This window comes from Triticum urartu, chromosome 1 (genome assembly GCF_003073215.2).
Source record: "Triticum urartu cultivar G1812 chromosome 1, Tu2.1, whole genome shotgun sequence".
Lineage (NCBI taxonomy): Eukaryota > Viridiplantae > Streptophyta > Magnoliopsida > Poales > Poaceae > Triticum > Triticum urartu.
In genome coordinates, this window is record NC_053022.1 from 441,788,812 (window position 1) to 441,805,188 (window position 16,377).

Consider the following 16,377-nt stretch of genomic DNA (forward strand, 5'->3'; position numbering starts at 1 on the left):
GGAATCCTTCGGGAGTTCACACAATATGTTGCTAATGCCGGCCTCACCGACTTCATCGCAGTTCAATGTGAACAGTATCATCTCCTCACAAACACCTTTGTTCAAAGTTTTACTTTCCTTCCTTGGAATAATCCTCCTGAAGTGCAGTTTAATTTATATGCCGAAACCCGCCAGATACCACTTACTGAATTTTGTAACATATGCATGATCCCTTCTAACGAAAGTTTAGTTGAGCCTAGGCCGGCAGAGTTTGAGGCCTTTTATCACACTTTGACAGTGGGAGATGAGAGAGGGTGTCGGCCGTCACTACCACTAGCATACACTTTCTTGTCGTGCATTATTTTGCTTTATTTGTTGCTAAGTGTTTGCTTGCTAGGAAAAAAGTAGGTGAGCTTAGCGCACCAGACTTTGCTGTTTTACGTCGTGCACTAGAGGGCGACAACACTTATAGCTTGGGAGCTATTGTGGAACGTCGCCTCCATGTCAATAAGTCCAAGGGTAAAATACATGGTGGGATTTTCTCTACTCGTTTGGTGACTCACTTTCATGGTGAGATACGCCTTCATGATTACCCTCTGACCAAGGTTTACCTAGACCGCGCGGCCATGGATCACCACCATTTTACTGATATCGATTCTCCTAACATCCCTGTTCCATATAACCTGGTTTTTTGTGTGAAGACTCGTGATATTATTCCATTGCCCGCTACTACTTTGTTTGATCCTATTGCCAGGGGCGGATATAGGATTATGCCCGCGGACATCATCGCCTACCGGAACGATCAGGCTGCAGCAGAGGAGGAGCCTCAATAGTGGGATCAGTGGATGCCCGCTCCTCAGCACCCCGACTACTATCCAGGTTTCTAATCGACTGCCAAGTTAGGACAAAAGCCTAAGCTTGGGGGAGTATGTGTTCCTCACTGACATTACATTCATGTTCACACATCTCATTCCAGTTGTTGGTGTTCACACTTTTTCATTGTATCATCCATGTTAAATTTATTTTCTTGATTTCTTCTTGTGTTTTTGAAAAACCTTAGAAAAACCAAAAAAAGTTGTAGTTAGTTTACTTTCTATGCACGCTTAGTTGTAATACTAAAAAGAAAACCCCAAAAGATTTCCTTGTTCTTCTTTTGCTTGTTGGGATCTTTCCCATGTAAATAGTTTTTTCTCGTTTTTGCTTTCCCTTTTATTTGCTTGTTCAAGAAAACCAAAAACTCCAAAAATATTTCAGTGTGTTTCTCTGAATTTCTTTTCTTTTTTATTTGAGTCTTACTGAGGAGAAGACCACGATGAAAATGTTGAGTGGCTCTCGTATGAATAATTGTTGATCTAATAAGGAGCCCATTTTACCTTGTCTTCTCCTGTTGAATAAAATGGTTGCAGATTCCAGCTTAGTCCATGGCACTCTTGCACTATTATTATTTTCATATCGTTCGGTCATGCAAGTGAAAGGAAATAATGACGATATTCGATGAACTGGCCGTGGCAGAGAGAAACGGGTATGAACTCAAATTGTTCTGTATGTGTAAATATGTTTAACCTAGTATCCATGATTCAGTCCATTATGATTAAACATGTTTGCAATGACAATTAGAGATTATAGTTTCTCATGCCATGCATAAGTAGATAGGAGTGGATAATGATTTATCTTGGATATCAACATTGCATTAAAATGATTGTGGTGTAGTATGATGATATGGTATCCTCCTTTGAATGTTCGAATGGCTTGACTTGGCACATGTTCATGCATGTACTTGAATCAAAACCAACATAGCCTCTATGATATTTATGTTCATGGTGTTCATATCCTACTCATGCTAGTGTCCAATGTTACTTATGCATAATGCATGTTCATGACCGTTGTTGCTCTCTAGCTGGCCGCTTCTCAACCTATTTGCTAGCCTTTGCCCGTACTAAGTGGGAATTCTGCTTGTACATCAAAAACCTTGAACCCAAAGTTATTCCAGATGAGTCCACCATACCTACCTATATGCGGTATTACCCTGCCGTCCTAAGTAAATTTGCATGTGCCACCTCTAGAAACCTCTAATAAATATCCTTTTTGTGTGACCGGATCGTTCATGGAATGACAGGAGGTGGTCGGTATCTTCCATGCTAAGCGGGTTATTCTCAGGTCGACTGTTTATTCACTCGCCATCGCACGAGAAAAGGGCGCTAATAGGGATTCCTGGTCCCGAACTCAAAAATGCAAATAATTAAAGAAAACTCCCCCGGGACTGTTGTTGGTTTGGATGACACCTGTTGTTTCGGACAAGCCGTGGAGTGTGATTGTTGGTGGAGGGGGAGTAAACCTTTACTTTTATTGCTTGGGAACCTCCACTAGCGTGCTTAGCATGGAAGATATTGATAATTGATGGTCGTGAAGTAAATGAGAAGGGTGCATGTCTCAAAATATCATTTACCTCTGTTTAAAAACTTGAGCTCTGACACCTCTGCAAATCACTGCTTCCCTCTATGAAGGGACTATCTATTTACTTTTATGTTGTGTCATCACCTTCTAAAATAAGCGCCAGAACCTTAGAGCACTGCTGTCATGCTTATGCATTGTGTGTAGCTAATGTTGGGTGCATCATGACTGGATCTTTTCTACCATGAATTACAATCTTTAGTCGCTACTTGAACTTTGGAGGTGCTCTGCATTTATGTTTTGCGGTCTCTGAAAGGGCTAGCGAGATACCATTATTGTCATATTATATCATGGTTGTTTTGACAACGTGTTGCTGTCGCGATCCACTAGACAGAGCTGCCGTTACCTCCTGTTCTTCATGGGAGGCCAGATCTGGAGTCCGTTTGCGGCTCCGGAGAGGGGCATCTTCGTTATTTGTCATCACTAACCCTTCTCCATCGCCAATTCCATGATGCTCCCCACCGGGAGTGAGTAATTCCTTCATAGGCTAGCTGGTCGGTGAGGAGTTGGATGAGATTCATCATGTAATCGATTTAGTTTTGTTAGGGCCTGATCCCTAGTATCGACTATGTTCTAAGATTGATGTTGCTATGACTTTGCCATGCTGAATGCTTGTCACTTTGGGCCCAGGTGCCATGATTTCAGATCTGAACCGTTTATGTTATCACTGATGACCCACAAGTATAGGGGATCAATTGTAGCTCTTTTCGATAAGTAAGAGTGTCAAACCCAACAAGGAGCAGAAGGAAATGACAAGTAGTTTCCGGTAAGGTATTGTCTACAAGTGCTGAAATTGGAAGTAGCGGAGTAGTTTGATAGCAAGATAATTTGTAACGAGCAAGTAACGATATTAGTAACAAAAGTGCAGCAAGGTAGCCCAATCCTTTTGAGGCAAAGGACGGGCCAAAACAGTCTCTTATGATAAGCAAAGCGTTCTTGAGGGTACACGGGAACTTCATCTAGTCACTTTCATCATGTTGGTTTGATTTGTGTTCAGTACTTTGATAATTTGATATGTGGGTGGACCGGTGCTTAGGTGTTGTTCATACTTGAACAAACCTCCTACTTATGATTAACCCTCTCGCAAGCATCCGCAACTACGAGAAAAGTATTAAGAATAAATTATAACCATAGTATTAAACTTTTGGATCCAATCGGTCCCTTACGAAATAGCGCATAAACTGGGGTTTAAGCTTCTGTCACTCTCGCAACCCACCATCTATTTGCTACTCCACAATGCATCCCTTAGGCCCAAATATGGTGAAGTGTCATGTAGTCGACGTTCACATGACACCACTAAAGGAATAACAACATACATACTATCAAAATATCAAACACATATCAAGTTCACATGATTACTTGCAACATGATTTCTCCCGTGACCTCAAGAACAAAAGTAACTACTCACAAATGATAAATGTATTCATGATCAGAGGAGTATTAAATAGCATAATGGATCTGAACATATAATCTTCCACCAAATAAACCATATAGTAATCAACTACAAGATGTAATCAACACTACTAGTCACCCACAAGTACCAATCTATAGTTCCGGTAACAAGATTGAACAAAAGAGATGAACTAGGGTTTGAGAGGAGATGGTGCTGTTGAAGATGTTGATGGAGGTTGCCCTCCCCAAGATGGGAGAGTTGTTGGTGATGATTATGACAATGATTTCCCCCTCCGGGAGGGAAGTTCCCCCGACAGAATTGCTCTGCCGGAGGGCAAAAGTGCTCTTGCCCAAGTTCCGCCTCAACGCGGTGGCGCTTCATCCCGAAAGTCCCCCTCTTATTTTTTCTAGGTCAAAATGACTTATATACCAGAACATGGGCACTGGAGGTGGGCCGAGGAGGCCACAACTCACCAGGGCGTGCCTGGGGGGCCTGGCGCACCCAGGTGGGTTGTGCCCACCTGGTGGTCCCCCTCTGGTGTTTAGTGGCTCCAGTATTTCTTAAATAATCCATAAATATTCTCCGTAAAGTTTTAGCTCATTTGGAGTTGTGCTGAATAGGTGTCCTGACGTAGCTTTTACAGGTCCAGATTTCCAGCTGCCGGAATTCTCCCTCTTGATGTGTTCCTTGCAAATTATGAGAGAAAAGGCATTAGGATTACTCCAAAAAGCATTATTATGGATAAAACATTATAAATAACAATAAGAAAACATGATGCAAAATGGACGTAATTACTCCCCAAGCTTAGACCTCGCTTGTCCTCAAGCGAAAACCGAAATCAAAAAACATGTCCACATGCTTTGAGAGAGAGGTGTCGATAAAAACAAAATACGGACATAGAAGCATCATGTTGATTATTATAATAGCAACAGATTAAACACATGACTTTTATCATAGAACTTTTATCATAGAACTTTTATCATATACTTCTCATGAATAAGTAATAGTTCATCACACAATCGAAGTATAAAGCAAAAAACTCTATTAGAAACCGACAAACTATGTTCTCAGTCAACTTTGCAACTACAATTCATCATCTTTTCAGGAAGGGTCACGTGTCGGAGCCTTTAGGCAAGTCCACATACTCAACCATCGTATAGTCTTCTATGATTGCTAACACTCACCTCGTACCCATGAACAAAACGTTTCAACCGGACACATAGAAAGATAGGGGCTTATAGTTTCGCCTCCCAACATACTCACCTCAAGGGTGATGTCAACAATAACAACTCATGTTATTTATATTCAAATGGACATATGTGCCTAGATCTTTCCTCACCACATGATGCTTGCCAAAGGAGAAAAATAAAAGGAATAGAGAGAAAAACTTTGACTCTTTGCATAAAAGTAAAATATAGGCCCTTCGCAGAGGGAAGCAGAGGTTGCCATGCGCTTATTTGTTTGTATACCCAATCCCTTAGTGCAAGAGAACGTCACGTTGTATTGCCCCTTAAGATGACAACATTTATTATGCAGTCTTTCGCTTTTATTCTTTGTCATCCAAGTTCGTACAATGCTCAATTTTCTCTTACACTAAATGATCTCATACTTTTAGAAGAAATTTTATTGCCTTTTTGCACCGATGACAACTTACTTGAGGGATCTTGCTCAATCCCTGGGTAGCATGGTGGACACTTGAAGAAGATTTGGGTTTAAGGGTTTTTGGATGCACAAGTAGTATCTCTACTTAGTACGGAATTTTTGGCTAGCAAAGATAGGGGGCAAGCACCACATGTTAAAGGATCTATGACAATATGACTTATATGTGAATATAAACAAACATAAAACATTAAGTTCTCTTCCTTGTCCAACGTCAACAATTTTGGCATATAATATTTTGATGAGGGCTCACAATCACAAAAGATTTCTAGGATAGTATATCTATATGTGAATCTTCTCTTCCCTTATTAATTCTTTCATGAGTTGCATCATTGACTAATGCTATGTTTGTCAATCTCTAATAAATTTTTCTACTTATAGTTTTCCTTATGTGCTGCCATCACCTACCATAGGATTAGTATATAATCTTATTGATTTATTTCGTTTCTCTTTTCTTTCTTTATTTGCAACATGAAAGTGAAGAAAGCAAAAACTCAAACTAACTTTATTATATAACTTGCACACGATTTCAAGGATAGATCACTAAGCAAACTCTCAAAGAAGAAAGGATCGAACTAAAATAAGTAAAAGCAAAAGGATAGTGGGATGATACGATACCCACTACAAAAAATACACTTCCGTGATGATACGTGTTTGTCATAGTAGGTCGTGTTTTCTGTCATGCATGTACATCCATGACAAATTTATGACAAAATCAAGATAGTCATACATGTGCTGTCGTAGAAGTGTTCCATGACATTAGAAAAATTATCATCACAGAAGTGTCCACTTCCATGGTGATAAATCGCGCGTCACAGAAGTGCTTTCGTCAAGGGTGACCAACACGTGGCATCCACCGTAACGGAACGCCGTTAAGCTATCGGGTCGGGTTTTGGATCCGATAACCCGTTAACAGCCCCGACCAATGGGGATTTTCCACGTGTAAAATCATCATTGGCTGGAGGAAACACGTGTCGGCTCATCGTTGGGATAGATGTCAACCACTCATTGGACGGAAGGCGCCTATGATACGTCGACACGTGGCATGACCCAACAGAGGCCCATTCCTATGAAAAGGCCGGCCCATTTGACTTGGTGAAAAGCTGGCAGGCCGGCCCATGGAAAGCCTGTTAACGGCCTGTTCTAATATAGCCCATTTACAGCCCGCTAACCCAAGGCCTGTTACGCCCTATCCGAATTAGGCCCAGTAGCGTCATCTGGGCCATCCAATATGATTCCAGCCTGTTTTCACTTATGGCCCATGTATGGCCCATGACGTCTTTCGGCCCATATGAGCCCTATGTAACTTTTGGCCTATTAATGGCCCATGGTGAAACTGGCCCGTAATGAACAGTGTATCACCTTACACCCATTAACAGCCCATGGTGAAACTGGCCCATAATGAACAGTGTATCACTTTATACCCATTAACGACCCATTATTCCATTGGGCCGTTTCCAGCCCATGTTATCTTTCGGCCTTCTCAGAGCCCATTTATTATTGGGCTCATTTCTAGCATTCGTTTACTTACGGCCTGTTACTGTCATTTTCTGCTTGTGGGCCAAATTCAGCCCGTGGTTACAGCCGGCCCGTTTGTGGTCCGTTAATATGTTGGGCCGATTTCATAGCATCATCAAATACGGCCTATTAATGATGGCCCATTATGGTCGGCTCATGAACGGACGATTCCAACTCTAGCCCGTTTACGGCCATAATGCGGTCTGTTTGGCCCATGTTTGGCCAATCAATTATATGGCCCGTATAAGGCCCATTGATAATACGGCCTGCAGAAGGCCTATTGTTTCTACGGCCCGTAGAAGGCCCACTGTTTCTACGGCCAGTAGGAGGCCCAGTGTCACTACAGTAATATTAGCTCATGGTTATTGTGGCCTAGTTTAAAAAAATAGGTTATTGCAGCCACTAGCTAACCGCGGAAAAAGAACTACAATGACTACAAGCAAACAAATAAACAAGACAACAAGGAAATAAATAAGCAAGCAACTAACGCTAGGCTATCACGGCTATTACACATATTACATCCACTGGGCATCAAAGTTCGCCACCAGTGCAAATATAGGGAACAAAGCAGCATATCATATACACTGGTTCTCAAAGTTGGCGACCAGCGCAAATAAACGCCGCAGCAAAACAAATCCAGAACTGAAACCACTTTAGAAGATCTCAAGAAACAATATCTTGGGTACCCATAATGCTGGCAAGATGCTTAGCAAGCTTATTAACTTTCTCTTGTTTGGCGCTTAAATCCTCCAGCGCTTGCTGTTGCACCAGAAAATATGCATCTGAATTCTGCAGGGACTTCCTCAGTCATTCAGCTTCCCGTCGCAGCACATCTGATCGATGTCTTTCAACTTGAGGTTGAGACTCAAGAAGATGAACTGATTCAGGCAGCGAGTTCGAAGAGCTTGTGCCAGCAGTAGTGGCCAGTAACTCGAACACTACATCAAGACATGACTTCTGGGTTCCCTCACTGTCGTCAAGATAGTTTTTATCAGCTTTCTTGGAGACCAACAGGGATGTCTCACTATCTTGAACCTTATCTGCATTACTTCCTTTTCTATTGGATAACGTGGTACTGTTCTCCAATATTTTGTCCGCATTGTAAAAGAGAAACAAGCAGACACATCACATGTTTACCATGTTGTATATGAAACTCATTTTGGTAAATGAGTTCCGTAGTAAAGTGGACATGATAATAGCATGAAACAAACATATATCTATGTACCATGGTCACTTTATGGTCTATATCATTCTAGTTTTTGTTGCCAAATCAAGATAGAGACACAGTTCAAATAATATTTGTTCAAGACAAAGCAGAATAGACAGAAAATAAGTGTGGGTAACTATAGAGCAATAACAACACTTGTAATGTGCATGACATGAGAACATAACTGTTTATTCAATTGAAACTGAAATCAACATAGAGCAAGTTACAACAGCAAACCAGTTAAAGAAACAGGTTTAAAACATACCTGTTGCGCCATTGGAGTTTCAATTCCATCCTTCAAATTTGAAAATAGTTGGTATGAGTAAATACAGTCATGCAAGAGCAAAGGAGTATGAACCATAGGTACAGAACCTGGCCAGAGAACAAATCTTCTTCTCCTTTAAGCGTTGAGTTGGGATTCAGAGTGGTGGTCCTTGTGCTTTGGGCACTGCAGTTCCCTTACTAACTGATCGTGTTTGGGTGCTCTGTGGTGGAGATGGTGCTGTGTCAACTGGAACTGGGTTACTATCTGCGGGGGTTGGGGTTAGAAGGGGTGTAGCTGGTTCTCTGTCCAACTGGGTAGGGGTACAATCTGCGAGAGTCTGGGTTATGTGTGGTGGATCTGGTCCTTGGGCAAGTACAACCGTGGTTCTATCTGCATCAACCGGTAGCACTATCTTTTCTGAAGACCGTGCTGTTACTCCCTTAGATACTGCCATCACGCTCTCCAATTCAAATGGCTGATAAACAAGAAAAGTAATTGAAAGTATAGACATTGTATGATAGACAGGTGCAATGGATAGTGGGGAATAAAAGAGGGCATGAAATAATTCATATTTATGTTGTCTAACCAAACAGGATAGCATGACACAATTTCACATATATGATGGCTAACTAAACAAGATAGCATGACACAATTTCACATTATGATGGCCAACTAAAAAAGATGGAAAGACATAGTTCAAAATATGAGACTATGTAAACAGGATGACATGACATAACTATATAGTGTGTTTATTAAATAGGTTGGCATGCCATAATTCACATACATTCACGGATAGAATGCCATAATTCAAAATATGATGACTGTAAACACTAAATAGGATGAGATGATATAACTATATGATGTCTTTATTAAATGGGTTGCCATGCCATAATTCAGATAGATGATGTGTATGTACTATGTAAACATGATGGCATGATATAATTCAAATATATGATTTATATAGTAAGCAAGTAAGCAGATGGCAATCCATATATGATGTAAAAACTAAGCAATGCAAGACAACATGCATGACATGGGTAATATAACACTGCCAAGTTTGAGCATAGACCTCAGGGGGAAAATAGGACTGGTCATCACTCTCTGAATCCTCCTCTGAGGAGCTCTCTGTAACCAGCAAGATGTCTGCTTCAGCAAGTAGCATTGTGTGCTCTGAATACCTTGTTTTCACTCCAGATACTTCCATCACCGCTTCAAATGGCTGATGCAAAGGAAGAGTAGTTGAATATACAAATGTTGTCGACAAATGGAACACGTAATGCAAAAAAATGATAGCATGATATAATTCACATACATGATGATTGGCTAAACAGCATGGCATTGCATAATTCACATATATAATGCCTTTGCAATAAGATAGCATTGTATAATTCACATATATAATGTCTTGCAAAAAGATGGCAATGTATAATTCACATATATGGTAATTAGACACTGAACAGGTGGCATTCACACAAAGCATGTCTAAACTAATCAAATGACATAGCAATGCGAGACACCATACACACGATATGAGCAACATAACCCTGCCAAGTTAGAGCATACACCTCGGGGGGGATAGGACTGGTCATCTGTCTCTGAATCCTCCTCTGAGGAGCTATCCGTAACCAGCGAGATATGCGCTTCGTTAGATAGCATAGTCTACTCTGAAGACCTTGTTTTCACTCCAGAATTTGCCATCACCGTGTCAAATGGCTGATGCACACGAAGAGCAGTTGAATGTAATAACATTGTTGACAAATGTAATATGTAACGAAAAAAGGATGGCCTAATATAATTTACATATAAGATGACTGGCTAAGTAGGATGGCATTGCAAAATTCACATATATGATGTTTGGCTAAACAAGATGGCGTTGCATAATTCACATAAACAATGAATAAACTAAACAGATTGCATTCGCACAAAGGATGTCTAAACTAAGCAGATGACATATTTGATGTATAATGTAAGCAATGCAAGACACCATATGCATGATATAACCAACATCAGCATGCCAACTTAGAGCGAAGACCTCAGGGGGGTAAATAGGAGTTGTCTTCTCCTTCTGAATCCTCCTCAGAACAGATATCTTCCTCTCGATTACAATCCGAAATGCGTGGAGGGGGGCTGCCTTTGCGGCTACCATGGAGCGACGTCTGCATGCAATTTCATTGCCACGCAAGGCTCATCTCTTTTGCTCTACATGTTCAGTTCCATTGTTTACAATAACTGTCATGCATAGGAATAAAACATAGTGATATTATGTAAGGAGTGCATGCAGAAATCCAGAGTGATGGTAGCAACCTGTGGATAGACCCAAAACCAATAATAGCAGGCAGATAATGGCTTTAGTTAAAAAATACAGATAATGGCGTCTTTACTGTTTGTTTCCCACCCAACATGAAACTCATAGTAGACACCGGAGATTAACCAGATAGTAGATAGATACTATTGACAGCGGCCCCGATATGTACCCCACAACCATTTAAAAACTCAAGTTTGACCATTAGTTTGGAGCTGACTCAAAGTCTAATCGGTGAACAGGACGATAAAGTAGCATGTAATATTAAGCGATGCATAACGTAAGCAGACACGAAAGAGTGCGACCTCTCTTGCAGACCCGTGTAGTCCTCGAGGTCATCTGCTCGGTTGATGATGGTAGTGCAGTTTTCATGGCTGCGAGCAGCAGGGAAGAAGATCTGAGGCGGCTAAAGACAGTCTGGAGGCCGGATCCCTGCTGTGCTGGACCCTTCTGTCGTTGGAGCAGCTGAGCTGGGGTGGACGACGGTGCAACAGGAGTGGGACAAACCACGCAAGGTTTTCTTTGACAACTATCTGTAAGAGAAGTAATTCTGTAAGGGCTCGTTTGAATTGGAGGATTCCAACAATGCAGGGATAGGAAATAGACAGGAATAGGATAGGAATGCACGTGCAAAACAGAGAATTTAAAAACACAGGATTTCTGCCAATCTAGGTGTTTGATTCACAATAATTGGAAGATCACAGGATGCAAAGAAGCATGGTGAGATTAAGTCAAACCACAAGAAAATGTATGGTTATAATGCTATTATGCTACTATCTCTTAGTCTTGTGCTTCATGAATAGGAATTTAAAAAGGAGGACAAGTGAAAATTAAAATTCCTACGTTTTTTCTTTCAAGGAGACACTAAAGGAACAAATCCGTGTGCTCAGTGGACAATATATATATATAACATGTAGAGTAAAAAAGAGATGCAACAAGTGTACAACCTCTTTGGTGAAGCCATGTCGATCTCCACGTGATTGGGTTGGCCGGTGAGGATGCTCCGGCTGACTTGGCTGTCAGAGGAGGGGAAGAAGATCTTAGGCATCTGGAGATGGAGCCCGAGGTACTGCTCCGCTGTGATGGAGGGTTTCCTCGTTGGAGCAGCTCCGGTGAGTTGTACGACGCCGAGGCTGAAGCAGGACAAGAGAGACAACGGACAACGTTAACCTGAGTGGAATTCTAATAGCATCTCCAATACATGACGTAAAATACATAAACACAAAGTGCTAGATGTAAAATACATCAGCCGCTCATCTCTGAACTTAACTGTCAAAACTGAATTTAACTGTCGAAACTGAACTTAACTGTCGAAACTGAACTTAACTGTCGAAACTGAATTTTGCTGTCGAAACTGAATTTTGCTGTTGAAACTGAACGCACTAGCAAGGTGAGGCTACACGTCGGTCGACTGACTTTTTCATCTCTGGTCAGTCGATCTTGCAGCCGTTGGATACGAAATCAAGGGCCTATGGTTCATCTTCAACCTCCACCCCCCTGAGCCGGCCAAAGAGCAGGCCCCCGCCGCCCGCGGCCGGCGGTGCGCCTCCCCGCCTGCCCCGAAAACACTCCCCACTGCCAGTCTGCCGCCGCCCCGGCCATCCCTCTAGGCCCCCCTGTGCCGAGCCTTTTCTCCGACGATCCCCACGCCACCGCCCCGCCACCGCCGGTGACTACCGCCCCCATCCTGAACCCTAAGATAGATAGTGGGGTACCTCTCCAGCGAGCCCCCCTCCCCGCTGCGGCTGGTTCTTCCTTCACCCCGGCGGCATCGGAGTGACGTGTAGCTAAATCGGAGCAGCATGGCAAGCAAGAGCAAGAGCGAGAGCAGCAGCGCGAGCAAGAGCAATAGCAAGAGCAGACCAGGCAGGGGATCGAGAGCAAGATCAGAGCAGCAGCGCGAGCGAGAGCTAAAGCAGCAGCAGGTCCTACTGATGTGGACGTCGCCGCCAAGGGAGCGACGCCGTGGAGGAAGTGGCCGGCGACGCCGCCGTGGATGGAGCCGTGCCGTGTTGGCTCGGGACCGAGCGCCGGCAGCACCGTGAGATCGAATCAAGAAGAAAATGCGGCGATTATTATACAACCTCTTTGGTGGCGCCGATTAGGCCGCAGCTTCATCCGAGGAAACGGTGATGATGATGCTCTTCCGATGGTGCAGGTGAAGACGGCGGTGTGGGAATGGAGGTGGCGCGAAAGACGAGGGGAACGTCGGGGCAGCTCCTTGGAGGTGGAGGACGGGGTGGCTAAACCGGCGGGACGATGAGATCGACGACAGATCCTCATCCGGTACGGTGGATGAGGGACGTCGAGGTGTTCCTGTGGACGACGTCGTCGGGGAAGAGGCTCCGGCTAGGTGGCGGATGGAGCAGGGTGTGGGGTTTCGTCGCGGGTTTCCGCGGCCTTGGTGTACGAATGGGTGGGCGGATGGGATGGCAGTGGGGAACCATGGCTTAGAGACGCGCTTGTCCGAAATGTGGGGTAAGTTACAAAAGTACCCCCACAGATTTGAGGCGGTTCTTTCGGTTCAGGGGTACCACGGGCATTTCGCGTGTCGGGATTTCACAGGAGGTGGGAGTTTTCGCGCGCGTTGTAATTTCCAAATAGCAAGGCGCGGGTTGAGATGGAGGGAGTTGTCGGAGCACAACGAGACAAAGATATATCTTAAATATTTCGGGCTAACAAGGCGCGGGTTGAAATTTCCGGACAAGCCTAACGTGTACTGTACCAAATCAATGCGCCCTACAAATGTCATTCAAAACTTTGAATTCATGTTATGTTCAATTAAAATATTTCGCTACGTGTATAATGCATGCAACCTACTACTCAAATGAACGTTTTAGTGCATTCGAAACGTATATACTACCGCTTTAATATGAACTAAATTTGAATTCGTTTCTCTATTTGAATAAGATCTACAGTAATGATTGTTGTGAAGTCAAAGCATTTGAATTCGTTTCTCTGTTTTAATAAGATCTACAATCATCATTATTGTCAAGTTAAACCATTGTCTGTGTATTATCTTCACAGCACACCACATGATTAGTCTCGAGTTACATATGAACTATGTGTACTATATGAACTCGAACTAGATTTTTTGAATCCACTTTATTTTGATTTCAAATCACATTACATTTCTAGCTCTAGCTAGATCTTCATAATCTAAACCATGTCTCATATGTATAATGTGTTTATCACATTATGTATGGTGCCCCGCCCCCTACGCCTACAAGTATTTAGATGTGAGTTGCAAACACCACACATTACCACAAATTCAAATAAAATGTGAGAATGTTCGATATATAGTATTGTTTAGATTGTTCAATATTTTTTTGTAAGCTGCAAACGCCACACATTATCACCAATTCAAATAAAATGTGAGATTGTTTGATGTATAGTATGGTTTAGATTGTTCGGCATTTAGCCATGAGTTGCAAACGCCATGCATTATCACATTATGGTATAACATGTGCACAACACGTGTATCACCGCTATATTCATGCATGCAATGTTTAAAACACTATGATCTCCTATTCAAATATATGAATCCACTTTCATATCAAATTATGATCTTTGTTAGTCTCTTACACCCACACAATCCTTTAACCTTTGTAGCTACCACTAAGTTTCTCTCGTGCGTGCACACGCCCTCCTCGCCCTCCCCCTCCCTCGGCATTCTATCCACCGGGCACATTCATTTTTTTCGTTAGGTCGTTCTCCCAGAGTCTCCACAACCCCTTCTCGACACACACCGATCGATAAACCTCTCCAGTGATGCCTGCCTACAACATACAAACACACCTTCAATCTCCTCCTTTATGTGTCCTTGCCTCGTGTCTCTCATACGGTCAGACACACGTGTAAACTCTCGCCCCTCTTTTCATCGCTCTCACAACCGCACACTCCTCCCCCTATGTAGCTAGTAGTTGGGCCTCTCGCACCACCTCCTAGCTCCATTCTCTCTGTCTATCCATCTCGCTGGGCCTTATTTGCCTCTAACAAATGGACGTACACCGACCGATCTCTCGCTATACATATAGCTAGCTAGGTCCTTATAACTCGTTTTTACCCACACGTCAATCGATCTACCTCATTAGTTGTGTCTCTTCCTTCCTCTAACAAACAACAATTGATCTACCGATCTAGTTAGGTTTGCTTACCAAACACATGGTTCCCCTTCATCATCCATGGATGCGTCCCGGCAGATCTATCACGCACAGGCACACACAGAAACACATCCCCACTCTTATTGATAACATTGCAGTTCCACCCTCAGTTTGTCTAGTAGGCCTCTCCCACCATCTTCGAGAAGCAACTCCATAACCCATCCAACACTCTACCCCTCTCCCTCCCTCTCCCTCCCTCTCTCTCTCCTCTCTCTCTCCCATCATATTTCCCGTCCTTCAGTTATGTATGGATGTCGACCGATCTCCCTCAAGACATAGCTGGCTCTCTCCTTCTCAACACATATACGAGTCATTCTACCTCTATAGTTAGGCCTCTGCCTACCCCTCCCACCACCCCTCCCCCCCACACACACCGATACATCGAGCACTCTAGTCATGTCTCTCTGCCACACACAAACTTGACGTGTGCCCTCTAACATTCCGGTAGGCTAGTCGCCCTATATCTTTGACTTGTACACACACACAATTTCGATGGCTCTCTTCATCAATCTCACACCCACCCACTTGATCCTCTCTTCGACTCTATCGATAGCTATGACCCCTCCCTCTCTTCTCGTGGATTGCCCGACCCTCTATGTATGATATGGATAGGCCTCCATTTCACACACATTGCATGCAAAATTTTGTTTGAGATGTCATCGACACATATTCCCACAAATAATTCACGAAATCAACCCCCACCCCAAAACAAAAAACACTCACGAACGCGGTTTGTATCTCTCACACACACCCACGTAGGTGGGGGACGTGCACGAAGAGAAGAGGTGCATGCACGGTGCACGTACTCCCGTCTCTTTCCCAACCCCCGCGCGGGTACACGGTGGAGCTCATTTCTGTACGAAAAAGGCAGCCCACGTGGTAATTTGGCACGTGTACGGGTTGTCGAGTTGGTGGAGGGAGGATCGTCTACCACGGGTGAACAAACAAATTGTGACTTGACGTGTTATGTTAAAAAAGAGGAAAACCATGTGGGGCCTACCTTAGAGGCAAGGCTCTATACACTGGAGTACTTTTGATGTGTCCCGTCAACTCGCAGAACGAGGAGAAGCTTGCTTAGTACGCCGTCTCCCCCGCCCACGGTTGCGGTGGTTCGCAGGATGAGGTGAAGCTTGCTTACTACGCCTTACGCCCGCTCCCTCGCCCATGCGCGCGGTGGCTCGCAGGACGAGGAGAAAAAATTACTACTCCTTCCGTTTACTCCTCGTCCCTACTACCTTGGTTATAGAGATTATATCATATTGTTTGGAATATATATGTCCTTTAGTAGATTTCAATATGAACTACTAGTACATACTCCAAACACTGATGTGTATAGACATATTTTAGAGTGTAGATTCACTCATTTTGCTCCGTATGTAGCACTCTCCCTCGCCCCTCGACCCTCGCCCACGTGGTGGACGTGCAGCAATTCATTCTGTC